The 27,862-nt window shown below is 40.8% G+C and overlaps 1 long non-coding RNA gene across 2 annotated transcripts; it reads left to right on the top strand.

Moving 5' to 3' along the window:
- Positions 1–65: 65 nt before the first annotated feature.
- Positions 66–27,659, top strand: LOC130166253 (uncharacterized). 2 transcript variants are annotated; one of them, XR_008827127.1, is made up of 5 exons: positions 66–156; positions 2,265–2,335; positions 3,887–3,992; positions 4,728–4,821; positions 26,941–27,659. It is a non-coding gene; the product is annotated as an uncharacterized LOC130166253 (long non-coding RNA). The 2 variants fall into 2 exon arrangements; XR_008827128.1 differs by lacking the exon at positions 26,941–27,659 and adding an exon at positions 12,191–12,498.
- The last annotated feature ends 203 nt before the right edge of the window (positions 27,660–27,862 follow it).

Genomic DNA, 27,862 nt, shown 5'->3' with positions numbered 1-27,862 from the left:
CTCTCTGTTTTGCATGAATCAGCCAGCAGGGAACTGAACAGTATGTGCCATCCCAACCAAGAGAACGTAAACTGGCACCGTTCCGAAATCACACACCCCCTCCTGACCTAAGAGATTAGCTGGCTAAAGGTGTGCCAGTCGGTAAAACAGCAGCTGGTAAGTAGGTTTTACTTAGCTGGGTCCTGTTTTTAACTCGTTTATTAGCACGTGAATACTTGTTGCAAACTTCAAAGCGCCAACACACATGCATTAGAAGAGTAGTTAATAAAATAAGACTCAGACCCTTCAGGGGTCCTGCTGGACTTTAACGTTTTGGACCTTTTGCGCATGTCACTCACAAATCTACCTGTGGTTTGTCTTAATCTCAGTTTATTTTTCAAGATAGGTAAATTTGCTGTGTTGTAAAAGCCGAAAATAAAATGGTCTGAGAACTGTGTTAAAACACTGTTAGCAGTTAGCATAGACTGCTGTGTTATACAGCTTCCAGCCCTTGGTGGAAGCACTGAGCAGCACTCCAATGAACAGGAAATCATCTCCGCCATCTTGGATTTCAGGTAGAGGTGTTCAGATTAAGGAGGCTATAAGCAATCTTTTACAAAAACAATGTATCAGATGACAACTTGAAAACAATGTCACAGTGTGAAAGGGGTAATTTAGATTAATTAATGTAGCTCTCTGGCCACAAAATTACTGTTTTGGTTCACTCTCACCACTCTCATAGTGTTGTTAGTAAAAGCCCTAAAAACCCACTTTGGCTACCACAGCAGACAGACACAGTTAGCAACTAGCAGAGTGAATATTGGACTTATTTTTGTCAGGTGGCCAGAAACAGGACCCCAGCTGAAAGCTAACATTACACCATAACTGTTGAATGTGTAAATAAAAAAACTGTTGCTAACATGTTTGCCATATCAATTTAAAATGTGATAATACACTCAGCAAGCTCTTTAGCCTCCCTTTGCTCTCAAATAGCCAAAGTTGGAAACATTCTGCTCCACGTTGACATGATTGAATCGCATCATTTGTGCAGATTTGTCTGCTGCACATTCCTGCTGTGGATCTCCTGTTCTCCCACCAAGGTGCTCTACTGGGTTCAGATCTGGTGTTCATGAAACCAGTTTGAGATGACTTTTGCTTTGTGATATGGTGCATTATCGTGCCGGAAGTAACCATTAAAAGATGGTCAGTTGTGGCCATAAAGAGATGCACATGGTCAGCAACAACACTCAGATATGCTCAAATGATTATTCATTGGTATTAAGTGTGCCAAGAAAAGATTCCCCATACCATTAAACAGCCACCACCAGCCTGGGCTGTTATCACAAGGCAGGTTGGGTTCATACTGACACCAAGTTTTAACCCTACCATCTGCGTACCTCAGCAGAAATCAGATCAGGCAGGGTTTTGCAGTCTTCAGCGGACCTGTTATGGTGAGCCTGTGTCCACTGCAGATTTCTTGTCTTGGCTGACAGGAGTCGAGCCATGCGTGGCCTTCTGCTGTTTTAGTCCATCTGTCTCAAGGTTTGACGTGTTGTGCATTCTGAAATGTTCCTCTGCTCACCACAGTTGTAAAGAGTAGTTCTCTGAGTTATTGCAGCCTTTCTGTCAGCTCCAATCAGTCTGGCCATTCTCTTCTGACCTCTGTCATCAACAAGGCGTTTCCGTCCATAGAACTGTCAATCACTGGATGTTTTTTGTTTTTTTGAGTAAAAACTCTAGAGTGTTGTGTGACTGTTGTCCCAGGTGATTAGCAGTTTCAGAAATACTCAAACCAGCCTGTCTGGAACCAACAATCAAAGTCACTGAGAACACATATTTTCCCCCATTCTGATGTTTGATTTGAACATTAACTGAAGCCCCTGACCTGTATCTGCATGATTTTATGTATTGCACTGTTGCCACACGATTATCTGATTGAATAATTGCATGAATAAGCAGGTGTACAGGTGTTCCTAATAAAGTGCACAGTGAGTGTAAGCCTGTGCTCTGTGTTATGTTGGATTCATAACTTGTTTCCACTGCCCCCAAGTGGCGGGAAGTTAGCCTGCCTTTAGTTATGTTTGCATATTCAATATTTGCTCTATAAGCATCTTTATTTGAATGAAATGTCCAAAGTTGGTGTTTCACAAACATTTTTATGTAAATTACTTGAAAAATGTTGACAATTACACATTACTTATTGAAAAAATAATGAGATATCTTTACATATTATGCAGGAGCAGATGCAATTAGTGACATTTCTCTTTACATTGTGCTTTCCTCAGCCCCTGTGCCAAGCTGACTGGACCAGTAGATGCAAGACGAAACTTATGTCAACCCCCCCATCCAACTCCTGGTAAGACAGCAAAAAATGCCAACACTCCAAAAATGTTGGACTTGTGACTGAAAAAGTAATAACGCACTGTAACTCACTACTTTTACTCAATAATGCATTACTGCCCAACACTCTAGTATAGTTGGGCAGTAATGCATTGTTGACAAAGATAATCATGGTTAGTATGACTCTGAAAGCTTGAGTTTACTTGAGATTATTTTTAATTTCCGAATGAGAGAATGACAAGAATGTATTTTCCGATCACACGCCCGTCTTTCAACTCTTCACATTATATAAGCAGTTCTTCAGCTCGGGACTGAACCCAAACAAGCAATGTTTTGTATGTGGGTCTGTTAAGTGTAACTGTTTGGGGCTCTTCAAATGAAAAACTCTGGAGCGCTCTCTTAGACAATGAAGTTAAATTTCTTAAGGTTTTTGGTTGTATCACTCAATTCTGAAAGTGTTATTTGATGTTGGATATGATTTTGGTGCGGCTGAAAACAATGACATGAGTCATACCGTCTTAGATAAGATAATAAGGAAAGTTAATTCTCCCCCTCATGACCTTGGACCTTGGACCTGGATGGCTTGGGAAGAACTAGACTGACCTCACCATACTTGATTAACATAATAAATAATGATTTCATTTGGTAAAGTTGCTCTATGTGTGTGGGAAGGTTAAATAATTTTTTTTTTTGCATAACTAAATATTTGACTGAGAAATATGTAAAAGTCCCTTTCTATTTGTGCTCTATTTGTTGTAGGTGTTTGTATGACAGACAGAGAACAAAGGGAGAATTGGGAGAACACAATTAGTTGTAATTGAAATACATGTACATTTATGTTTATTGCCATAGAGCATCTGTGCATGCATCATTATTTTTAATCAGTCTAATTGATGCCTGGTTCCTTGATATGGGCTTATGAGTTCTTCGCCTTCAAATGAATCAATGAATCCTCATCTGTGTGGTCAGTAAAGGAGTAAATTGCTCATGGCTCTCATTCTGAAGAATGACCAGTCCAAGTGCCAATCTGGAAAATCACATACCAAATACCACTGATTGTGGTAACTGCAATCTGTTCATTAATATTTAAGCATAATATAGATAAGCTTACACACTTGGCAAGCTGAGTCTGGTTAATGTGATCTGTATAACTGAGTGCAGTAGACAACGTTGTATCTGTTTTTTTAACCTACAGATCTTCAAGCCCAACAAAACTAAACAAATGCTTTGAGAACACTTCCCAAAAAACATGTCTCTACTTTGGGGAGCGTTTGTGTAGCTTTTCATCATACAAACAATATACTGCAATAAAATCTGTTGTTAATAAGGTATCTTGTAATGGGAAAAAACTGCAGTGATTGTGTTAATCCTCATAAGGTTACGAAAAGGGCATGGTCTGGTCAAAAGGGAGACATTATTTCACTCTCTGATCTGATCCTCCCAGTCTAAAAAAACCCCTGTTCTACTAAAACCTATTAGATACACAGGAGTCAGGCCCCCATTCATAAAAGCATTTGTTCATTTGTCTGACTTCCTTTCCTTATGCTTTTTCTTATCTATCCTGCAGAACAGTGCAATGAAACCTGTGAGCTTGGTGAAAGTCATCAATACTCCCAGAGAGAAGATGAGAGAGAGAGATGACAGAAAGGCTGGATGCAATCAATATGGTCTTGGTAAGGAGGTTGTCTTTTTTTCCTTTTTGAAACCAACCCTTTCTTGTATTTTCTAAATGTACATTTATTCAACATGTTACAGAGAAACTGTGAAAAGAAAATGTTGCGTCATTGGTGAACACAATAAAATTATGGTATTACTAAATGGTTTATTACTGTATTACTGTAATGAGTGCCAGTCATCACTTACCAGCTTTATTTGAGACACTCCAGTGCAATCTTCTGCCCAGTTACTGTTGCCTTATTCCTGATCAGCCATTATCCGTCACCCTGCTGCTAGATTTATCCTTTCATACTGGCCACAAGCTGACTGATTAAGACTGCATTTAGCTCTCCTGCTGAAAGCAGTTATTTATGGGAAGTATGTGCCAAGCTTCTTTTTCTAATGAGTTGGCTAGTGTGCTTTAGGCCACTGAGAGAAGCTGCACTTTAATAATGAAATCTGATTGCGCAGGGTTTTGTCTGCCTGTTAATTATTGAATAGCAAAGTGATAACTTCACTGCAGTAATTCCATATTTGTCATTACAAAAGTCTTATATATAAAATGCTCTTGACCCTTTGTGTATTTTTCTCATTAAGTTTTTAATTCTTGAAAAGAATTAACGTTGGGAATTAAAACCAAACACTTCTTTCAAACTTCCAGATGATAGATATACTACGCTATAGGATGGATTTGTTGTAATTTTCCTGATATTCTCTGAGTATATTATTTATTCTGCTGCTCTATATTGCAGGTATTACAGCAGTAATATGGATTTAGAGAAACTACTCAACTCCATTGTTGCTGGCATCGACAGAACAAAACAGCAGAGTGAGACGACTTGATCAGTGAGTTTTGTTTTGCTTTATTTCAATTCAAGAGTCCTAAATTATTGATTGCACAATCCTTACACTGTCAAGTTAGTAAAACACTTGTTTTAAATGGTGCCCTCATGAACCATCTTGAATTTGAGATTAGGCTGCCCCCTGGAGCTCTTGGATTAGTATTACAAAATCATAACACACAATCAATACCACCACAAAAAATAAACACTATATTCACAACCAAACTCCTACAGATAAAGTAAAAAAAAAAAAGCAACAGTATTTATCTTCTTTATTAAAATAAAATCTACATAAGCATAGAATACCTTGTTGAATTCTTACTGATTAAATAAATAGAAAGGGTTAAAGAACAGCACTTTTCTCACCTTTTGGATATTTGGCACCATCTTGTGGTATGAAACATGCAGGTGCTCTGAAAACGTTCAGTCCAAGAAGCAATAAATTAAAAGAGACGTGACAATGTCTTAAATACCAGGTGGATTCAAGTCTGTGTAAAGCTGTATGGTTTCGTTGAGATCACACACTGTCCTCACGTTCAAAATATATTTAGCATCTTCAGCAACATGAAGACAGTTTCAAATGATGAGGTCAATTACATAAGCTATAGAAAGGGTGATATATTTTCAAAACAACTCAGTTTGTAGTTAATTGATACCATTAAAAAAGGGAAATACTCAAACGTTTCCTGCAGGTCTGTGTTAATATCACATCAAATCTAAATTGCTGTGTTGAGAGACTGTCCTATACACAGAGGAACTCAGGCTTAGAGACAAGTTAACCCTTAATTTTTGATATCTGCAGACTGAATATCAAAGGTTTGTTGGAAATTATAAATGATCCACGTCAAATCCATTTGAGTTAATTAGACAGAAGGAAAAGACAAAATCCAAAAAAAGGCTGTATAAGCTTTCACTTCAAATATATATTATCTGTAGTCTGTCACTGTTGATTGTGTATTCAGAGTTACTGGATGCCTCTCTAACGTGTACAGGACTTCTTCTGCAGTATTTGGATCCTGCCATCTACTTTGTGTTGTTTTTATTAATTGTTTGTAATGCCTAGTTAGGTTTGTTTCACCGCTGGGAGTTAATTGGTGTAAAACAGGGTGAGGCACAAGTGTTGTTGGTATATTTAGCTGTAGTTTAATGTACAGTGCCTATAAAGGGGATCACTCCCCTCCTTGGAAGTATTCATGTTTTATTCCTTTGTTTTACATACATATACTGCGACTGACTGAGACCCAACTAAACATACTAATTATGTGACTTATGAACCAGTTGGCTGCACTAATGATCGAGGTGTGTCCTAATAAAGTTGCACACAAGTATTTTCTATTTGTAATTTATCAGATGGCTTTGTTATAGACCTGTTTTTACTTTGAATTTGTATTTTTCTGTTGGTCAGTGTCAATCAAATCCCCTTTGATTCAATGTTGTCAAACTTCACAGCAGGAATAAACACTTGTTACCGTCACTCTATCTTTCTTGCTGACCTAGAACAGTAGTTTAGCTATCAACCTGAGCTGCCGTGAGTTTGAGGTGTTCTGACGTAAGATTTTATTCAGACACCTGCCAATCATAAGCAAGTGTTTTTCTTTGGCACCTTACAATATATGATTAACATCCAAGCGTGTGTGTGTGTGTGTGTGTGTGTGTGTGTGTGTGTGTGTGTGTGTGTGTGTGTGTGTGTGTGTGTGTGTGTGTGTGTGTGTGTGTGTGTTGGCTGAGCAGAGGTAGTAGAAAGTAGAGAGCTGTCAGAGGCAGAGGGACGGGCTGTTGTTTGAAGTGCCGGGGAGCGAGCAGCTGAGGTAATTGTGTCTGACGGGCGGCGATAATGATGAGGCGCAGATCAGATCAGCTGCAGATCCCCTGCCTCCAACCCCCCCACTGCTTGCTTTCACTTTTCCCTTCTCTCCTAATTGACCGGGCCGCGTCTCCCCCGAGCCCCTTTGTTATTATTTATTAATAATTCATTGCTAAATAATTCACACCCTTGGACCCGCAGTGTTAATTGAGCCGAGTGGGGTGGCAGTGCTGCTGGGGGTGTGTGTGTGTGTTTGTGTGTGTGTGTGTGTGTGTGTGTGTGTGTGTGTGCGCGCGCGCACGCGTGCGTGGCGGGTGGGGGGGTGTAGAAAAGGAGGGGAGGGGGGACTTAAAAAGTAGTGACGAAGTGGGCCTTCCTCAACTTGTAGGGGAACACAAAAAGGAAAAGGTTTGTTTTGTTGTGGGTAGGGATGAGGCTTTAGGGCAACTGGACAGCACAGTTGTGTGTGTGTGTGTGTGTGTGTGTGTGTGTGTGTGTGTGTGTGTGTGTGTGTGTGTGTGTGTGTGTGTGTGTGTGGCTGAAAGCAAGAGAGGGGAATGAATCAATAAAATTCATTATAATTAGAAGTAGAGGCTTAATTCTCACAAAGCATACTAAAAACATTAACATTCTCACTCTTTGCCTATTTTATATGTAAATTATAGGAGAGCAGGTAAATACATCAGTTTTCAATATTTAACTGACATCCCATCTAATTGAAAAAGCTCTTAGGCTGCTGAGTGTTCATCAACTCTTACATGAATATTTGAGTAGAGCTGAAACAATTAGTTGATCAATTAATCTTTTCATTTGACAGAGAATAATCAGCAACTATTTTTGCTAATTAAATAATTATCTTTTCCAAGATAAAGATACCGTACATTTGCTGATTCCTCAAATGTGAGGAGCGGCTGTGTTTCTCTGTTTTACATCATTGTAAATGGAAAATCTTTTTATACTGTTGACAACGACATATTTGGCTCTGGGAAACTATTATTTTCTCACATTTTATAGACAGATCAACATATATATCAATCAAGAAAATAAGCAGTAGATTCATTGATAAGTAAAATTACTGTTAGTTGCAGCCCAATTGGTAAACACACTGGGCACAAAGACATTGTTGAGTCTAATTAGTGAATAAAAATGTGATTATAAAGTAGAGCTACATGCCAATATTAAATTATTGTAGATGTATTGCATGGAGAAGAAACGGCAATACAGAAATGTTAAATATGTTTGAGAGACAGTTTTATAGAAACAAAAATTCATATTTCAACTGTAAAAGCTAATGATAAACAAAGTTAAGAGATCTTAACAAAAATAGTTGTTTGTGTTATGTTCTTATATGAAACAATATGAATATTATACACTAAATCAATATCATTTTTTAAATTCTCAAATATTGGCATTGGTTTAAAAAGTCTAGTAGTGAGCTGTCACTAGTGGTGAGCTGTAATATAAAGATGAAGGTGGGCATGGTTACATGTAAAATTGTTATACAAGTGTCATTTACTGATATAAAATCCATATGAATAAAATTAGAAAGTAATTGATTGAAGTAACTGAGATTGTAATGAATTTATAGTTGAAGGACTATCATATGGTGGTGTTTCTGATGAATGCTGATTTGGTTTGGTAACACTCCTGCATTTAGCAGCAGAGCAGTCCAGTAGAGGTCAGTATCAGATCACCAGAACCTGCACCACATGCAGCGGGGCTGCTTTATGCGTTTGCCACGCTGCTGTTAATTTGAAATGACATGTTTTGTTTATGTTAAATTATTCATGCAACCTTTCATTAACACCCTAAACAAATACAAATAGCACAGCAGAGAGGGAATCATAGCAGCCACACTGTGCCAAAGAATGTTTTCTCAAGAAAGTGCCTGCTTGATGGTTTTTGAAGCTGCTTACTGTATATTAGCACTGAGGAGCAATCATCCTGGTCCTAAACCCACTGGCCAGCTGGTGTTGCTCACTGCTTACTAACTAATATGCAACAATACATAAAATATGAAAAGGTTAGATTCGAGACGTTGTGTTGCCTCTGGCTGAATACCTCATCAAACTGAAGCCAATGTTTAAGATTTGACATTAAATTGAAAATGCTGACTGTTCCATAACAAGTTACAAAATCATTCGCTGTCGATTTTTTTTTTTTTTTTCTTCCCTTTCTATTTCTCAGAGTCTTCCTCTGACTCAAACATTGGCACTGTGTCGAGTCGCTTGGGCAATACTCGTCTTCTGAGCATTGCCTAGTTGCTAAATCTCTTTTAAGCTGAGAAATATATCAAAAATCAAAGCAACTCTGAACCCAGGCTTTTAAAAGTTTAGATTTTTTTTTTTGGTTGGGGGAAATTTCTGGGTTGGGGGGAAAAAAACAAGTTTGCGAGAAAAAAAAAAAATCTCCCCAGTTTGTGTTTCTTTGGGGAATGGTTCATCTGAAGCTGTCGACAAGGTCCATACAAGTCTCCTGCTACCACGGAGCATACAGACTGTGTTTCATGCTGTGGTGGTTTGGGACCAGAGAGGAAGGGCCAGCAGAGAGAAATCTGTCTACCCGCACTCGGTGTATACACTGCATGTATTTTTGTAGACATCGTCGTACACTTCACTTAAACTAAGAGTACATCAAAGCATCCTCTGCTCCTCTTCTTCAGTTAAATCCTTCTGTGGTCCTTATTACCAAAGTGCTCATAAATGCCTTTGGGGAGTTGAGAAGAGGAAAAAACACAAACAAAAAACAAACATGTTTGCTTTTATCTTTCAAATAACTATTTATGCTGGTACAAATGAGCATTCTGAGAGGGGATCATATTGTATCATAGTGGGTGAGGATGTAAAGATTCGTGCTGACTGAAAAGAATAAAAGGAAGACGGCGTGCAGCGGGGTAAATTGTTTCAGTGACGTTTGCCAGAATGTCATCATTGCTGCTAGATTGAAGTGGGCTGCCAATCTGCGAAATGACGCTTTTTGATTCAGCATTGGTTTCAAAAAGTGCCAGCGAACATGAGATTAACAAATGGCTTGTACCAGTCTGTTTTTGATTTATTTTTGATGGCTCTGATGTGAGCATGGAAGTGAAGGGACTGGTTGTATATTCCAGTGGACTGCAGGGCCGGGGCCAGGGAGTAAACAGGCTCTCAGCGGCACAGAAGTCTTTCCATCAGGATAGAGAGTGTAACCCCATGGAGATCCTAGAGAGTTCTGAAGCCAGAGATGGTGAATAATAGAACAAAGTGAGGATGAGTCTTCTGAGGTTCCACTGCTCTTCAATATCCCTCCCTGCATGGAGAGCGGATGTGTGTGTGTGTGTGTGTGTGTGTGTGTGTGTGTGTGTGTGTGTGTGTGTGTGTGTGTGTGTGTGTGTGTGTGTGTGTGTGTGTGTGTGTGTGTGTGTGTGTGTGTGTGTGTGAGAGAGAGAGAAATGGAGAGAGCACTGATAGTTGCAACTTCTCCATCCATCTCAACTAAACTATGAAGAAAGCTAAAGTTACCTGACATGTTTTCCTCTTATCAAGTAAAACCCACCACTAAAACACCTAGTTTTGCTCGAATGAACAACTGTAATTGTGAACTAGCACAAAGACAGCTACAAGTCTGCATTCATATATGTGACGGCATCAAACCCGAACCCGTGGGACTGTGGCCCCCCCCTTTTTTTTCTCTCTCTCTCTTTTCGCAGTACAGCCAGCTAACCCCCCCCCCCCCCCCCCCCAAACATGTGTCCTCTGTACATCTCCAACACCGAGAACTGACATGCGGTAAACGAAGAAATATTCAAAGGCAGGCTGGGGCTGCGTGTCTCCCACAGGGGTCTCCTTTTTACCCCCTCGCCACTGGTGAGAAATCAAAACTCTTTGGACGTCACACAGGCCGATTGAAGTTTGGTGCCTGCTCTGGAGCGGTCCCTTGCCCAATGATGGCAAGCTTCATTAGAGCTGTCAGTCAGGCCCTGGTGACGGGGCAGCGCCACAGGGCACCCTCAGGGCCCAATCAATGTTGGGGTCCCCAGGAAAGAGCCATCAAACGACCCTATAAGATGATGCTGTCACCCTGCATTGTCGAGCTTCATGCTCATCCCCCATTGATCACATGATTAATAGCTCAGCTCCACACTTTCAGCTCTGTATTTGAACTCTGATGCAAAGCTGTGGTCTTGTATTTTTAATCATTGACTTCCCATTGGCTCTGGTATGGAAATGTGCACCCTGGAAGCTCATATAGGAGCAGTCTGACTGAAACTCCTAATGATGAAGGAGAATGAAACTTCTCTCACAAACAGCTCCCCAGTAGTGGCAGTGGGAAACAGGAGCCAGTTGTTATTTTTTGCATCATTTCAGCTTGCATTTCCCAGTGTGTTGCAATCACAATGAGTCACATGATGCAATGAAAATAAATGAGCCAGTGGGTGCTTCTCTGTCCAACAATCTCAAATCCTGGAACAATGAGATATCCACGAAATCACGGTACACAATTCAAATACAGGAGCAAACAAAACCCAAACAAAACAAAGCAACCGTCTTTGAAGAGTGAAAAACTCAGACTGCCTAAGTTCCTTTCAACAATATACAGAGTGCAATATTCTCAGTACCAGTATGTTATTCAGAGCGTTCCTCCAAATATTTGGAGAGAAGGAGGAGAGATGAAACAGGGATAGAACAATGGGACTTTGGCTGTGTTATGGCGTTAGTGCACCTCGCCCCGCCAGCCCTTTGTAGTGTGTGTCCCCATCCCCAGTCGGTCTCCCGCTTGTTCTGAGTCCAGGTGGGGTCTCAGTCCCCCTCCTCCACACATCCACCCGCCCCCACCCCCAATTTGCCTATCTCGCACACACCTGCTCCATCATTTACTCACACACACATGCACACACCTTTTTGTTTCCAGCCATCCAAGCACGGATTAAAGACTGAGTAAGGGCTGATTTGCTGTTGAATTATTGTTATTTACAATTTTGCATTTTAAGCATTTTTAGAATTAGTTGTTATATTTCAGTCTTGGATCTAGGACTAGTGCCTGTAACCCAACTCTGACTTTGCCCATAAAATAATTTACCCCTCCATAATGTTATAACACTGTGAAATATTCCCTTTGATCTGTTTGGTTCAACTCAGTGACATATGAGAAGGTATTTTGAGGATAAAAAAAGTCTCTTTACAAAGAATATGAATCAAAACTTTATATGTAATAAAAACCAAGCTGTATACATATTATATATGCATATTAATTAGATCCATATATTATTGATCATAAACAAGATCGCTGCTGTCAAGTGCTGTAGTTAGATGAAGAGGGATAAAGGATGTTGCTAATTTATGCAGACTCTCTTCTAATGGAAATGAGTAAAATATTCTCTCTGGACTGTAACAGTGAACAGCTCCCGAAAGTTGGGCAGATATTTTCCCCACTCACTTCAAATGCATTTCATATGTAAAAAGTTGCCCTTAAAATGCCCAAAAGCAACACATTTAAAAGTGGTAAGATATCAGTTTCATTTTATCTCACACTCACATCAAATCCACAAAATCATCCCTTCACTACATGTCTCCCCCCTTCCCCCTCCCAGTGTGCATTACCCAAACAGACCACTGGAGGATGCTGAGATACACATCGCAGGAAGATGAAGTTGTTGAGTCTGGAACAAAGAAAATAAAGTAATGATTTCTCTGTCAGATATTTGGCTTTGGGTACTGAGCGCTACTCTTGTTCTTAGTAAAAGGTTGATCATTAGCAAGTACCAGACTGTAGACACCTTTTATCCAGCAATCAAAGGCAAATAACAACAAAAACAAGGTCTGACCTATATTCACTCTGCAGCGGCATCCCAAAGGAACGACAGGTACCGGGGCATCATGCATCCTCCTAGCAATACATCAGCTCCTTACAGGATGTGAGGAGTGCATGTGACTAAAACAAATGTGCTTGTAACCTTTCTACTTTTGTAACCATGGACTGATGAAAAGAAACACCTTTCAACACATGATCAATAAATTCAACTATTCAATATTAAATTTAAATCCAGCCCCCTCCCTCTCCTCCTCTGAGTTGAGGGGGTGTCTATGGTCAGTGTGTGGAGGCAGTGTCTGGTGGAGGTAATCCTTGGTGATCTGCCCTAATCTGTCACAGATACGCAGCTGAAGTGCAGAGAAGCTGTTAGAGGAGAGCGGAGGGATTGGGGGGGCTGGATTATGGCAGTACGTCTGCATTAACTCGCTGGCCTTATCTCTTAAACGCTTTGCAAAAACAGCTTTGGCTTGTACACAGGGAATGGTGCAGTGTAACTGTACAAGCTCGGATGTATGCATGTGTGTGTGTCTGTGTGTACACCGGCGCGTGTGTCGTGTGAGCTGAGCTTATTTCATGGCAGCCATACAGGCCTGAGAAATAAGTGTCCCTATTATAGAGGAGAGCATGCCCAGTGCCACCTTGTGCAAGTTCACATCTCAACCTTGCCAGCTGACAGCCATTCCCAGGTGATGCATTTTCCATTTCTTCCTGTTTTGTTGGGCGCAGCGACCGATTTGTTTCTCAGCATACGGTTACTTAATTTCCACACACATATCAAATCGCTCTTTGTCCGTATATCTGCGAATTATGTCCTCATGACATAATTTTTCCTGTTCAAACCACATGCAATTATGGTTTACACGGTGACTGGAAAAATAACTAATTGTCGGTTGTTACAGATGAAACTGTCTCACATGTCGAGTCGCGCCCTTGTTTGGAGCCTGATTTACCCAGCAGCACAGGAACACACACATCCTTTGCAATCATAAACAGACACACGCATACACACTCTATGTCACACACCTACAACAAAATTTCATAATGTCTTCACAAGCAACTGTTATAAAACTGATATGTTGATTGATAACAGTCGGTGAAACTCTTCTAATACAAACAGTCAGACAGCCAGAAGCACGCACAGTGCTGCACTCGTGCAGTTCCTCATCTCCAGTCATGGGAGGGTCACCCCTTTGGCCCTGAGAGAGACACTGTGTGGATGCTCTCATGTTTATGTTTGGGAGATTAGCAATGATGAAAGAATGCCTTTTCAAGTCTGGGCTAGAGGGGCCTCTGTTCTATGCCCCACCCTTTCATCGTACGCACACACACACGCACACACGCACTCCCTCCAACACACACATGCACACACTTGTGCACGTGCATGTGTACATACATAGGCATACGCACTCAAAGAGCGATGTATCGTTTCGTCATCAATCCCTGCACATTGTACTCGATAGGCACCATATGTTCTCCACATCCAAAGATCTGCAAGTATGCAATAACGTGCCTGACACTGATTCAGTCGTCTTTCTCCGGGGTCTTAGTCGTTCTGTACATGGAAGCTGCACTGACACTTCACCCTCATCTGTCCTCATCTTCCCTTCATCATCGAACCCCAATGAAAGAACTTCATTGTTCTGCTGTGTCTCAATGTGTTCTCGCAGTCTGTTCTCTCTGATTTTCTCCCTCTAGTTCTCTCTGTCTCTCTCGCAGCCATATGTTTGGCTCTCTTTAGTGTTTCTTCATCTCATCTCCTTGTGGTGTCATGGATTATAATGTGACTTATTCATTTTTTGGGGGTTCCCATACCCATGCCAGGAGACAAGCCCAGTACTCTCGGTCTTCCTTGTCATATCCCTCTCTGCCAAACCAAACAGAAGAAGGTATGAGGTTTAAAGCTGTCTGTCTCTATCGGTTGTGGATTTGGATTAGGGAATCCCTCAGTTTGAGGGGACTACATGCTCAGACAATTTGTTTCCCATTAGTTGTAATATAAGGCAGGGTTTTCCAAACAAAACATGATTACCACTGGGCAAAGTATTCACCGCATCTACGCCTCTCCCAGAAAAATGATCTAAAGACTACTGGGTCACAGTCCCATGATCTTTTTCACTCTTGAACTATTCCATTGTCTGAGATGCATCAATCACAGGTTTGTTTGACCAGGTATTACAAGCTCTATTGTGTAACTTTTCTCCTTTATGCAAGGCTAATTCTGTTTTCTTTGGCTCCTTGACAAGGCCCCGCATGACAGTTTCACTCACTGCAGAGATTCGTGCTTGGGGAACAGCTCATACTATATGCCAGAGTTCATGCTTGTCTTTAAACTGACTAAACACTTTGATATTCCCTGGTTTTATTACCCAGCGTGGTGACTGTATCCAGCTACCTCCTTTGTTGTCTTGGCAAGTAAACCATTCATTCATCAAATGGTTGGAACCACAGATGTAATTGAAGTTTTCAGTATGATTACTGATTCTGGGGGGCCCTGGCTGTTGAGAGGCAAACTCCCTCAGGTCTTACCTACTGAAAAGTGGAAAGCACCTTTTTCAGGCGAAGTCATGAGAGAGCAGTTTTGTGGTGGAAGACTTGAGGATAGGGGAAACAGAGGTGTGCTGTTAGAACGTACTGGAAACTACTTAATTAAACATAGATCCAGATGATAGTCATTATCTCCTGATTGGCTTGATAATGTGTTAGCACCGGGAACCACCGTGCTGCTCGTGATACAAAAAATGCAAGGGAGAGTAGACGCAGAAGACAGATAAACAAGGCGTATTAGATAAAGAAATGGAAAGAAAAAGATGAAAAGCTGTTGTAAAAGCTACCTTAGTGAGCAGTAACCTGGAGGCACTGGCCTTGCTGCCAATGTGCAACATGATATGGCCTCTGTGACAGCTGCCGACACTGCTTGATGTGTAGACTGAGAGACTGTAGAACCAGTCAGGAACTATGGGAGCATGTGTGTCTGTATTGGGGCGGTATGGTGTTGATGTTGGCATGCTCATCCAAGAAATGCCGTAAGGCAAATGATACACCATCCTCCATTTTTAGAATTGTTACTTGCAGATTAAATTGCATTCCAACGTGCCCTTCCCTCCGAGAATGAGACGTCTTATGTGTTGTGCCCGCTGTCAATCACTGTCGCGGCACTCGCAGTTAGCTACACACAGGAATGTGATGTCACGGGGAGCTGACCTACATCAGCATGCCCCTTAATGCAGATTGTTAACACTGTATACACCAGGCAGCCTGCTGGCAGCAGCCTGTCTTCTCTGCTGCGCTACAATAGCCCTCCATTATTTGTCTAAGGCACCAAATAAAGGAACAAACATACTGACTCAATCAACATTGTCCTCATGAAACTTGTATGAACAGAGAAATAAACATCCTGAATGCATTACATAGTATATGACTCAATATAAAGCCTATAGAGGGATCAAAGCTACAGTCTTAGGAGCCAGTCCATATGCAGGACAGGATATGTGAAGCATTTTGTTGATATAGATGCTCAGTATTTGTTGTACATGGGGAGCAGATGGCACTACCGTTGACCCCTCCGTGTGTCTTCCTGTCCCCTAGCTGAACCACAGCGTGAGGGGGCCCTTATCTGGTCAAACTGGGTGGTGGGGAGGGGAAGGCTTTGAAGGCACGCTTGTGTGGCGATGCAATCAGGCAGACTGCTGTAGGGCCGCAAAAAAACACCCTCCCAACCCCTCCTGTCCAATACCCCTCTTTGCCCCTTTCACCACCATAGAGGGATGCTAGTAGAGTGCTCTGAGGCTCCCTGGGTGTTGTTTGAGCAGAAGAGGCTTCTTGACAGGCCTTGGGAATTATGCGGGCAGTATCACGTAGAGTCCTTCCCACTCCCCAATCACAAGTAGCATCTCCAGGAGCATCTCTAAGTGATAAAACACTTGCAGAAACCCAAGGGATTTGTTGCAAATTTTCCACCCTGGACAGAAAAATAAATAGAGATTATCTATAGAGACAATATGATCCCAGTGGTCCCCCCCCATGCTCTACCCTCTGCATGGAGGACACAGATAAAGCCTCTCAGATATAGACTGAGGCCACTGAGATGGACAACATGCACAGTAAATGCATTGGATGCACTGTATAAAAAATAAATAAATATTATCAATAGCATTAATAGCATTGTATAAATGTTTTAGTCTGCTGTCAAAAACTATGTGGAAATGTGGGTGTGTCTTGAAGTCAAGTCTTTGCCATTGGCCATTGATGTTATTACACATAATGTCTGTTTATGTTGGCTGTTAAAGTGGGAAAACAGTCTTCTTTGAGCTGTCAGTCAGTTATCAGTGAAACTTTGGTTGCAAAATGTGTCTTGGGCTAAAGAAAAGCTACTGCTTCCAGTTCACATGTGGTCATGTTAGCAAAAACGTATGCCAGCTCTCACAGATTTTTCCAATTATTTCTCGTGCTATAAAAGACATAATTTCATCTAGCTAACCACTTTGATGCTTTCATCTTCCGCTAATATGTTCCACACTAGCATTGTAACAACACTCTACCACTCAGAGATATTGATTTGGATTAGGCTCTGTCACGTTCGGGGATTGCATAAATGAGGCTTCTTTTTTTTTCTTTATTCTCCCCTCACTCATTTTCGTTCCCCCTCTCCCTGTCACATCTCCATGCTGCCTCCTCACAGGCCCTTTGATGTGCCTGCTTTAATTTGGAGCTTAATGGAATCTGTGGCACTGCTGTGCCTATCGGTGGCAGGATCACAGATCCCAGGGTTCATTGCGGCATGCCTCCATTCTGGTGAGTGGGTGTCAAGATAGCCGTGAAACAATGGAGGAGGGCCTGTAGCCCTAGGAGACGAACTGCATTTCCAATGCAGATCCCAGTGTATCGGAAGCCCCTGTCGGGTTATTGCCAGTGTGTTTCACTGAAGGAAGTCCCATCTGTAGCTTGGTGTTACAAACAACTGTTGACGCAGTGAAGACAAAACAAAGCATAAAGCCACTCTGTTTATATTACATGATGAATGGGAGTATTATGTTAAAAGAGGGGTCACAATGAGCACAATGAGCAATGAACACTAGAATTAATAGGCAATACAAGAAAAATAATTGTACCAGTAATAATGGCAACTATAACAACAACAGTTACAATAATAATAGTTATGTAATGTTGAATTTTAGCACCTCACCATAATCACAACAGCTCCAGTTTTAAGTCTGGCTGGGGGCCAATGTTGCATGTCATTTTTCCCCACATTCCTGGTCTATAGGCAACTACATACTATGTCAAGGTATGCAAAACATTAAAAACATGTTAAAAGGGGGAAGAGAGAGAAAGAACAGATATTTAGGGTATACAGCATCTATAAGTCGATGCGGACACATGCATATATACTGTAAATAAATGCACATACTTGCACCTCTGTACACCTTGTAAGTGACGTAAAGTATGTGTATATAAATACAATATACATGTCTCCAGGTATCCTGACATGCAGCACAACAGACAGTTGAGCCACTATAAAAAGGTCCTCTTGTACCTTTTCAACTGAAGAGAGAGATTTACTATTTCACCATCGTTAGCATCCCATGTGTATAGATAATATAAAAATACATGGTGACAAATACAAGTTAAAGGAAAAATTGACAGCTACTTTTCTCAACTCAACAAACAAGTTGTCGCTTTTTCTAAATGTTGTTTTTATTCAGGGAATCTGGAAGTCACTTCCAGAGGGCCTACATCTGTTTGAACGAAACAGCAGGAATTCCTCCACTGGATATGCTTCGGCTGTAATTTTTGAAACATGCATGTTTTATAGCCAGTACTTCTGGCCTTAGACAGCTTCCCTCTGCCCTGAGATGTGTGGCACACTTCATATTCTCCTGCTCTATAGTATTCAGTATGTGAACATTTGTTTTGTTTTTTTAATCAGTACTAATATTCACAACCATTTGCCACCTTTCTGTGGATCACACATAATCTTTAATTCTTACCATTTGCATCCTTTGTAGTTTTTTTTTTCTTGTAAGCCAAGAAAGCTGTTCAAGTCTAACTGATAATTTAGACCATCCGGCTCAAAGTCTGGACTGCCCAGAGCCCGGCAGTGGGACTGGACCTAGAAGAGATGTCAAGGATTTAACACACTGCAGTCCTGACTACAACTTTCAATCCGTGGGGGTTATAAATCAAAGCAGGTGGTTTCCTCCCCAAAAACCTCTCCACAGGATAGAGTGCTTGGGGGCAGTGGGTTATGAGTGAGCGATGATAAAAGTACGGCCATAAATCAATTCTTCATCCTTATCAAAGGCATATTTCAATCACTGTATGTACCATTTAACTAGCATGCTAGTAAAAAAAAAGAGTCAGAAAAGAGAAGGAACTTCCATATGTGTGTGAAAAGAAGACAGGATCTGGGATCTGAGGCATGATGAAAATACGCCCCCAGCCATGCATTTGTACAGTATTCAAAGACACTGGCAGTCATGTTCAGACAGTATGCTAGCAAGGGGGAAAGCCCCCAATACAGGGGCCTTTATCTCTCCTCACATACTCAGCTTAATGAACTCTGCTGCATGTAATGGCACATACAGGAGCTGTGTTGGAGGTGCTTTGCTTCTGTCTTTCATCCATGTTTGTATTTGATGTGAGCCTGCCAGATCATTATATTGGAGGGAGAGTTGTTTATGGCTTTGAGGTTCTGCCTTTTGGATATGTTGCTCTCTTCCTTCATACATCCTAATCTGCATCACACAGAGGTCAGATTTTGAAATAAAACACGCCAAAGAAGATTTGAAGTGTGTTGAGGTTAACTGTAATTAATAGATTGTTGAATATAATAGATAATGTGAGGGCTGCAGCCAGTAATAATACATATTAGTTTTATATCAGCTATAAGAGAACGTTGTCCTTTTGACCCCCCAGGAATGGAGACTCCTTTGAACGCTGAGACATTAAAATTCAACACAACAGCTTATTCAAAAATAAGAGACATGAATGCACACAATCTCTGAAATGTTAATGCAGTCTCATTTTGGGTGCATCAACAAATCAAAATGAAGAATGAATGCAGCAATAAAAAATGCAGTATGTTTAACTGGTGGTGTGTAATTGAGTTTCCTTGTGTACAGAAATTAAATCTTGCCAAACATTTCAGAGATTTTGTGCATGCACATTTCATATTTTCAACAAACTTTGGTCAAGAAATTAAATATTTTTTAACAGCCAAAGCAATTAATTCTATGAAACAGGCTCCAGTCCTGTGAGGGTTCAGATTAAAACATTCTTCTGAGGCTGATTTGAAAAAAAAAAAAAAAAAGTATGTATTCTTACTAGCTCCTGCATTTATTTGATGTCTGACAACTCCTCATACAAAGACATATATTTGACTTCAATACAGTTCAAAGTAAAACATGTTTTTTTTTTTTTTGCTGGCTTTCAGTGGTCTGAATACTCTTCATGCAGATCAAAACAGAAAAGTTAAATCTTAACTTTGGTCAAACTGAAATTCCAATACACCCACAGGCGTGTAAACAAGATTTGCTTTATTTGTGCCACGTACCCCATCCACTACATCAAGTCAGAAATCAGCCACTCTGGACCAACCGCTGTTGCCATAGTGAGCTCTCGCTTCCTGTCATCCCTCTCATGTCTCTCTGAATGAACTTGGTGATATCCATGACGATAAGGGCACATGGGAAAATTGCTAATACCATGAAGCGGTTTACTGGCTGTTGGACCATGCTCTCTTGGGGCTTTGATGTACCGACATACAAAACTTTATGGCTGCCGGTGGACACACCACCTTAGTCAACCCACACTTCAGGACTCTGCGCTGAACTGTTTGCGCTCCTGCTCGTAAATCGATGTGTGTAACGAAGCCAACAATGAACCTGCTTTAGCTGAGCTGTCCGAGCTGTCTGTTCCATTCAAATCTGACAGATGAGGAGGATGAGGAGGTTGTGGAGCTGCAGCCCCGGCTCTCTCGGCCCTACCTGTGCAGGAGAAGCCTCTCCTTCTGATGTCTGTCTGTAAATTGACTTGCCTTTTCAGGCTTTGACCCTGATGTCTGATGTAAGACCAAGACACCCACACATCAAAGGGAACTGGGGGGGTGGGAGAATGGATTTTTATTTTGGAAGAAATATTGACTCTAGGCACTGAAGTGATGAGGCATCCAGCTTTTTGTATCCTATGTGATATTACAGAATCTAAAAATTGATTTCTTTTCTTTAAATTAAACTATCATAAATTATCATGGAGTAGTGGTTTTGGTTGCCAAGAAATGAATTGGCTCTGTTTTGCATTACTTGGCAATGTCTCTGGATGGTCAGAGGTTTGTGCTCTGGTCCTTAGTACCATGGTGATGTGTGAATATATTTGAGGTTACATCAGGACCTCAACTATGCAGCTAAGATTATTTTTCATTTAGTTCAATATGTTGGTTTTTAATGTATCCACAGATTAATACAAAATCTGAAAATAGTGAAAAAAATCTTTCTCAATTTTCCAAAGCCCAAGATGACATCTTCAGCAGTGTAGAGCAACAAACAGAAAAACATTCAAGCAGCAGTAGAAGACATATTTGCATCCTTCACTTTAGTTTAGCAGTAATACAAAAAGTCAACCATTCGAAAATGATAATAATACAGAATTATTATCAACAAAATGTACTTTAACTATCAACATAGTTAGTACTCATTAACCATAACCATTGTGTTATTATTATGATATACTTTAATATATTATTATTACTAATGCATTAATATGTAAACAGCATTGTAATGTAGTACCTGTTTGTCTTGGGGCAGATTTTCACTACTTTATTTACTTTTGGCCAGTTTAACCTTTAATATTTCATAAGCTGGACATGTGTTGTTTGTAGAATATTAGTCTGCAAAGTATCTCATAACTATATCTGTCAGAAAAAATGTAGTGAAGCAAAAAGTACAATATTTCTTTCCCAAATGTAGCAGAGTAGAAGTATAACATTTTAGAGAATGGAAATACTTGAATAAAGTACAAGTGCTCTGAAATTTTACCAGTAAATGTAGGCTACTTCCCACCAGTCCATTTGGAAAGTTGAAACCAGCAAATGTTTGGCATCTTTGTTCAGTAAATGACTTAAATGTAATCAAAATTTCTGTTGATGAACTAATACGACTAATAGTTTCACCATTTGCACGGCACATTCTGAGTAGGCGTCTTTATCTGAAAAATCAAAACCAGTCTCCTAAAAAGAATATAGAGTGACCTCATGTAAATAGAGAGAGAGAGAGAGAGAGAGAGAGAGAGAGAGAGAGAGAGAGAGAGAGAGAGAGAGAGAGAGAGAGAGAGAGAGAGAGAGAGAGAGAGAGAGAGAGAGAGAGAGAGAGAGAGAGAGAGAGAGAGAGAGAGAGAGAGAGAGAGAGAGAGAGAGAGAGAGAGAGAGAGAGAGAGAGAGGCTTTTCCTTCAAACATCATCCTTAAATATACAGATTTGCAGAGTGAGAGGCTGGACTGAGAGCGGAGGAATATTGAGCAGGCGTCTTCTCCCCCTGCCTCCCAGTATCAACAAACGGGACCCAGCTGTAGTCACTAAAGACAGAGGCCACCTGCTGCTTATCCTGCAGGCTCATTCTCCTGCAGCATAAACATACCTGCACTGCTTTGGGACTGGGAGATCAGGGCAAAGGTGCATGTACATACACAAACACAGAACAGAGGCCTACAGGTGCTGATTTTAGTGATAGCTTAGGTCAGAATAAGGATTGGCTTTGCTGGATTCCAGTAAAGACTTTGGTTAGAGGAGCCGTGGTGAGTCACAAACACTGCCAGGAAACGCTGAACACGCAGCCCAGTAGTTTACGTCTTTTTAATATGCAGTTAGCCAGCTCTTCATTTTTTAAGTGTAAGTCACAGTCATGAAATATATGTTGACGATTTGACAACAATTAACATGCAACGTTTTTCCAAAAACAACAACTTTCTTTGCAGTCGAGGCTTTTTTTCTTTTTTCGTTTTTGCCTGAATGGCCGATGAATCACCTGAACCAGTTTATAGACTAATTAAAAGAAGTGGTTAGTTTGCTGCTGCCTCCACATCACCACCACTAGTACCACAACACACACACACGCACACACTGCGCGCACACACACACACACACACACACACACGCAGAGCTAGGCTGGTAGAGGACCAAAGATAACACTAAAGCTCCAGATGACGAGAATTTTTAGACACACGCACAGACAAACATGAGCACACACATCTAATGGCACCGCCAAAGCTCCTGATGATCTTTGTTGTTAAAAGTTAGCTGAGACTCTAGAGCCATCTTCAAGGTTCAGTCAGCCGCTGCGCTCAGTGAAGAGTTTGCGGGATGGAAAAGCATTTAAGCTGGATTCACAGTGGGGATCTCCACAAAGCACACTCAGAAGACAGCAAAACCAAGTATTATACAGCTTTCTTTGAAGAGTGGGAAATACCAGTTGTTATGTTTCCCCAAAATAAGCAGTGCGGCACACTGTGGGTTTGTACCTTCAATTTTTCTCCTTGTACAAATAAAACTAAACATGGGGGAAACGCAAACACACACAGCCACGCATGAGCACACAGGAAAAGTCTTTTCGATTCAGGGGCGCGCTGTATACATGAAAAAAGCCTCAGTGATTTACTGTACTTGTACACACATACACACACTACACATGCATGGCAAACCGCTTCCTAACCCTTTACCACTAACTAGAGTGTGGCAGCCTGAGAGTTATGTCCCTCCTCTCACTGCTCTTCTCGTAATCGTCGGCTGGCTGCTGCCTCAGCCACAACGCTGCCTTGCTCAGGAGCCTCCGGGAAAACAGGCCAGCAAGCCACCTGTGAGGTAGGCTGGCTGGCCTGATGCCAGAACAGAAAACAGATATGAAAGCTAGTACCTGTGAAGGCGTCACACTCTAGTGCAAACCATACACACCAACACTTGCACACACACACACAAAAGGGAGGATAATTCCCTTGGCCACATGAAAGCAGGAGGCGGTGGGCAGAACGCCAAGCAGCGCTACCTGGAGACAAAGGAGCAGCACCTCTGGGGGGGGGGGGGTTTAATGTTCATCTGGGATTCAACATGCTGATGGATCCTGCCTGTGAGGGGGAGAGGGAGATTGGGCTTGTGTGTTTGTGTGTGTCTGTGCACAGATGAATATATTTGAGCCTGCAAGCAATGTGTGCTCCCAGCATGCTGCAGCTCCGTAGTCTGCAATTAATCTCTCCGACATCAGGCCTTCCCCCAGGGGGGGCAGATTTCTCTCCGCTGCTACTGATCTCCGCCGCACAGCAGGCCCGCGGGCTTGTGGGCGGTCTGAGAGCTCACCCAGTCTACTCAGGCAGGAGGGATCCACCTGAACACCGGGAGAGACGAGCAAAGGCACAACTCACCTGCCTTGGCACGGTAGATAGTGTGATGTAAGATTAGTTTTGATTGTCGCCTAATTAAGTGTAAGAAAGCACTTTAAGTAATGTTAACATGTTTATTTTACCATCTTCTCCTCATAGGGATGTTTGTCATTATAACTGACCTACTAAAGTTTTATTTGTGAGTACAAATACAAAATGCCATCCTTTGAAAGTCTGTCACTTCATAATACCATTTCTTTTTTAAGGCTCTGAGTCAGACCGCCTATTTTACTTTGATGACAATACATTTTGACATTATCCACTGGGTTTTAAATATGCTTTTATGAGCCCCTCCAGAGACTGATGGTGTCTCAACTCTTAGCTTTTTTCTTCATATGATAAAACAACGTGAGAATCACCAGGAATGGAGGCACAAAGTTTTGCAAGACAAGTATATATAAGTACAAATTTGTATGTAGTTTTACATATGTGTGCAGTAAATCATGTTTATTATCCATTATATTTTGAACATTTAACACAATTACATGTTTTACAAATCACTACTGGCTTCATAATTAAATCACTATTTTAAAAAAAGCAGAAAATTAGATTGGGAAAAACTGTAAATTGCTTTAGAATTTAATCAACATGTGAAAGTCTGTTAACCTTAGTTCCTAAAAGAGAGGAAAAACAACTTTAATGCTGTGTGTAGGCTATGCTCTTGTTTTCGGCTGTATGTAATGATTATTTTTAATATCTATCATGAGCTCTCAGAGGCCAAATTGGCTTCTTCTTATTGCTTGTTTTCTCTACGGCTGAAACAATTACTGGATTAATCCATTAATCAATTGATTAAGATAAGTTAATTTTGCAAGCAAAAATACCAAAAATATGATGGTTCTCAAATGAGCATTTGCTGCTTTTGTTGGTCTCACAATGTAGTAAATTGAATATTATTGGGTTAATCAAATTAATCAGCAGATTAATTGATTCATAAAAAATAATTGTTGCCATCCTCCTACTTTGGTTTAATCAACTGTTCTAAAATTTACTCTCATAGGAGACAATGAAAACCAGTAAATGTAAGAAAAGAATTTGAAACATTATTGATTTTTTTTTTTTTTTATTGATTGAAAATGACTTAAATAATAAATTGATTTCATTATCATCATTTTTGTCAATCGATTGATTGAGCAGTCGTTTCAGCTCTACCCTTGTTTCTATGCTATGAAAGAGCTGATAGCTCCCTGGCCGAGGCATGGTCAATAAAATCTCAAAAGCATCTTTCCACTGGCTAAAATACAAGTAATCTGATCTTATCTCCACTCTCTGGTTAATGGTTGTTCTGGCATAACAGATGAGCTTTGTGAGAGCAAAAAATGACCTTTTCAGCATTACATAATCTGAACAAAAGCAAGGAAAAGGGATGAAGCTCTGGGAAACAATGCACCTTTCTGCCTTCCAAGCCTCTTGGTTCTGTTCCACACACGGCACAGCTGACTGATAGCACCGATGGAAGCGGTGGCGCTGCCGCTTCTGCTGGTGCCAGATAATCCCGTGTTTATGTTTGCATGTGTATACTGAAACATGCACAGTGTCACTCCACATCAGTACAAAGAACCTGTGATGTGAGGATTACCACATAGAAGCTACGCAGTGATTTTGGTTTCATGCGGTGGGACGATGGTTGGCTGCTGCGCACCACCACCCTCTGTACTGTCCTAATGATGTTGTCTGAGCACTGAGGGGTGGGGATGTAGGGGGTGTGGAGGTGGGGGTGTGCAGGGGGAAATGGGGGAGGGGGGTTACTTATCTTCACTGCTCCGCAGCATTTCTCTTAATTAAAACTCCTATCTGTGTCTTTGAAGTTCATAATGAGTCAGTTTGGTTACGCGGAGGAACAGGGAGAAAATAAGGCCAGGGCTGATATTTACGCTGTTATTTCTCCACCTCTGATTACTCCTGCTATTCGACACCATATTGGATGTATGTTATTGCATATTATGCGAGGGAACGAGCATTGTTGCATTTGTTGTAGAGTCTTATATTTAGTTATTTACATGAAAACAACCTAGAGGAGCAGCGATGTAAGAAATGAGCCTGATAAAAAGGAGCTACTGCTGCTCATTTTTCATTATGGGATGTGAATGGGTTTAATCTTATCACTGGCTGCTCCTCACAGCTTGTGCTGATCTCTCTCTCTCTCTCTCTCTCTCTCTCTCTCTCCTCTCTCTCTCTCTCTCTCTCTCTCTCTCTCTCTCTCTCTCACTGCACACTCCTGCTTTCACAGGCCTTTCAGATTACAGTCAAATATTACAGCCCGTGACCAATCTCCAATTAACCAAATGTTGTAGGGGTATAGTATCACCCTTGGCTCCTTTCATGCTCCTTTAACGCCTTTTCAAGGGGCTTGAATATTTTTCACTTCTGTACTATGAAATATCATTCTGTTAAAGCCTCCTTACTTTTCCGCACAGCACCAATGGAAGCTTAACCTAAATAAATCAGTCTTCCTGTAATGTATTCCAAATCAGCTTGGAATTAATTGAACCTCAAAATTGTATTCCAATCAAGTAAATTACCACAGCATCCCAGTTTTGAAAGGCTGACCAAGGAATTTTAGTGTCTCTAATTTTCGTCACAAACTACCAGGCATAATCAAGCGTTAAATAAGCTGATCTTTTGACGACATGGTCTACATGCATTTTGCTGGTTTACATGCATCTCCTTTGTGTGTGTTTTGACGTTCTTTGGCCGTGGCATCACTGTGACAGTTTTTATCTATCCTTTCTCATGTTCAGGCTATCAGTGGTTCAAAGCACATAGGAAAAATAATTAAGATGCTAAAAGAGAATAAATAGCAAAGAAGCAGACAGGTTCAATAACCAACAAGCAAGATGCAAACTGCTGTGCCAGTGTTGGCTTTTTCACATTGATGGACAAATTGAAGTCTCTCTGGCTAGGATTTGTTCTCTCATATGCAATGACTTGCATGAGTCTTCATTTGCAAGCAGACAAACAAAGTCTATGTTTGATTGACTGTCTGATTTTTTTTTTTTTTCCTAAAGCATTTGTTCTTTTTCACCTTTTGCTCACCATGAGATGAACTGTAGAGATAACCTGAAAACTTTCTTCATTCCTTCACTCCACTCGTCTCCTAAACTCCAGTTGCTCCAAGCTGGCATCCTCCCTGTTTTCCTCCAAGAAAAGAAAGCTGACCCTTCATGCCCAGATACACTGGATGTGAAACTCCAGACAGCATGTTATTTATTTTTCCATCTTTTTCTTGAGTCGAGTGAACTTCAAAAGAACACCCAGATAGTGTAAAGCACGTTTGATGTCACCAGGGACAAATATCGCAGCTGAGACTGGTGTAAAGTTTGGAGAAGGCGAGGTGAAAAGCTCAATATGAGAAGAGACTTAAAAAGGTTCACTATATATGTCATATAAAGAGAAATTGTGTCTTTGTGTTTTGAAATGAGTTTGGAATCAATTTATAATATCTCTGAATTGATATTTGAGTCACTGTTTTGACTATCGAGACAGTCACTGCAGTCAAAAGTGCGACTGATGGATATGTACTGGGAAGACTGTGGGAAAGTAGGCTGTGATAGTTTGTGTGTTTTTTAAGTGTTTTGGGATCTATGAACTATAAAATATACTAATAAATAGGATTCTTGGATATGTGGCTTTTAATTTCTGATCTAATCCAGGAGTATTTCTCTGGTTCAAAGGCATATTTGATCTGCCTTTGGATTTTCATAATTCAATCCTCGAACTGAATTATCTGTGTTAAAATCTGAACAATCTTGTTGTAATCTGCAGCAATCTTTGTACCACATGTGTAGACTGTTAATTACTCCTAATCAAGCCTCGAATAAAGATGAAATCACTCAAGAAATGAAGCGATTTCAAAATTTGTTATTACAACATGAAGATAATACACAATTTTATTTTTTCTTTCCCAACCCCTGCAAACTCATTGTGAGAAAGTTGTTATGGTGAACATGTTTCCAAACAGTTGACAGGAAGCAACATTAGCATTAATTTGTGGTCAGATTTTTGGCCACTTTGACCCACATCTTCTTGC

This window comes from Seriola aureovittata, chromosome 3 (assembly GCF_021018895.1).
Source record: "Seriola aureovittata isolate HTS-2021-v1 ecotype China chromosome 3, ASM2101889v1, whole genome shotgun sequence".
In the NCBI taxonomy this organism is placed as follows: Eukaryota; Metazoa; Chordata; class Actinopteri; order Carangiformes; family Carangidae; genus Seriola; species Seriola aureovittata.
This window is presented reverse-complemented; position numbering and strand designations above follow the sequence as displayed.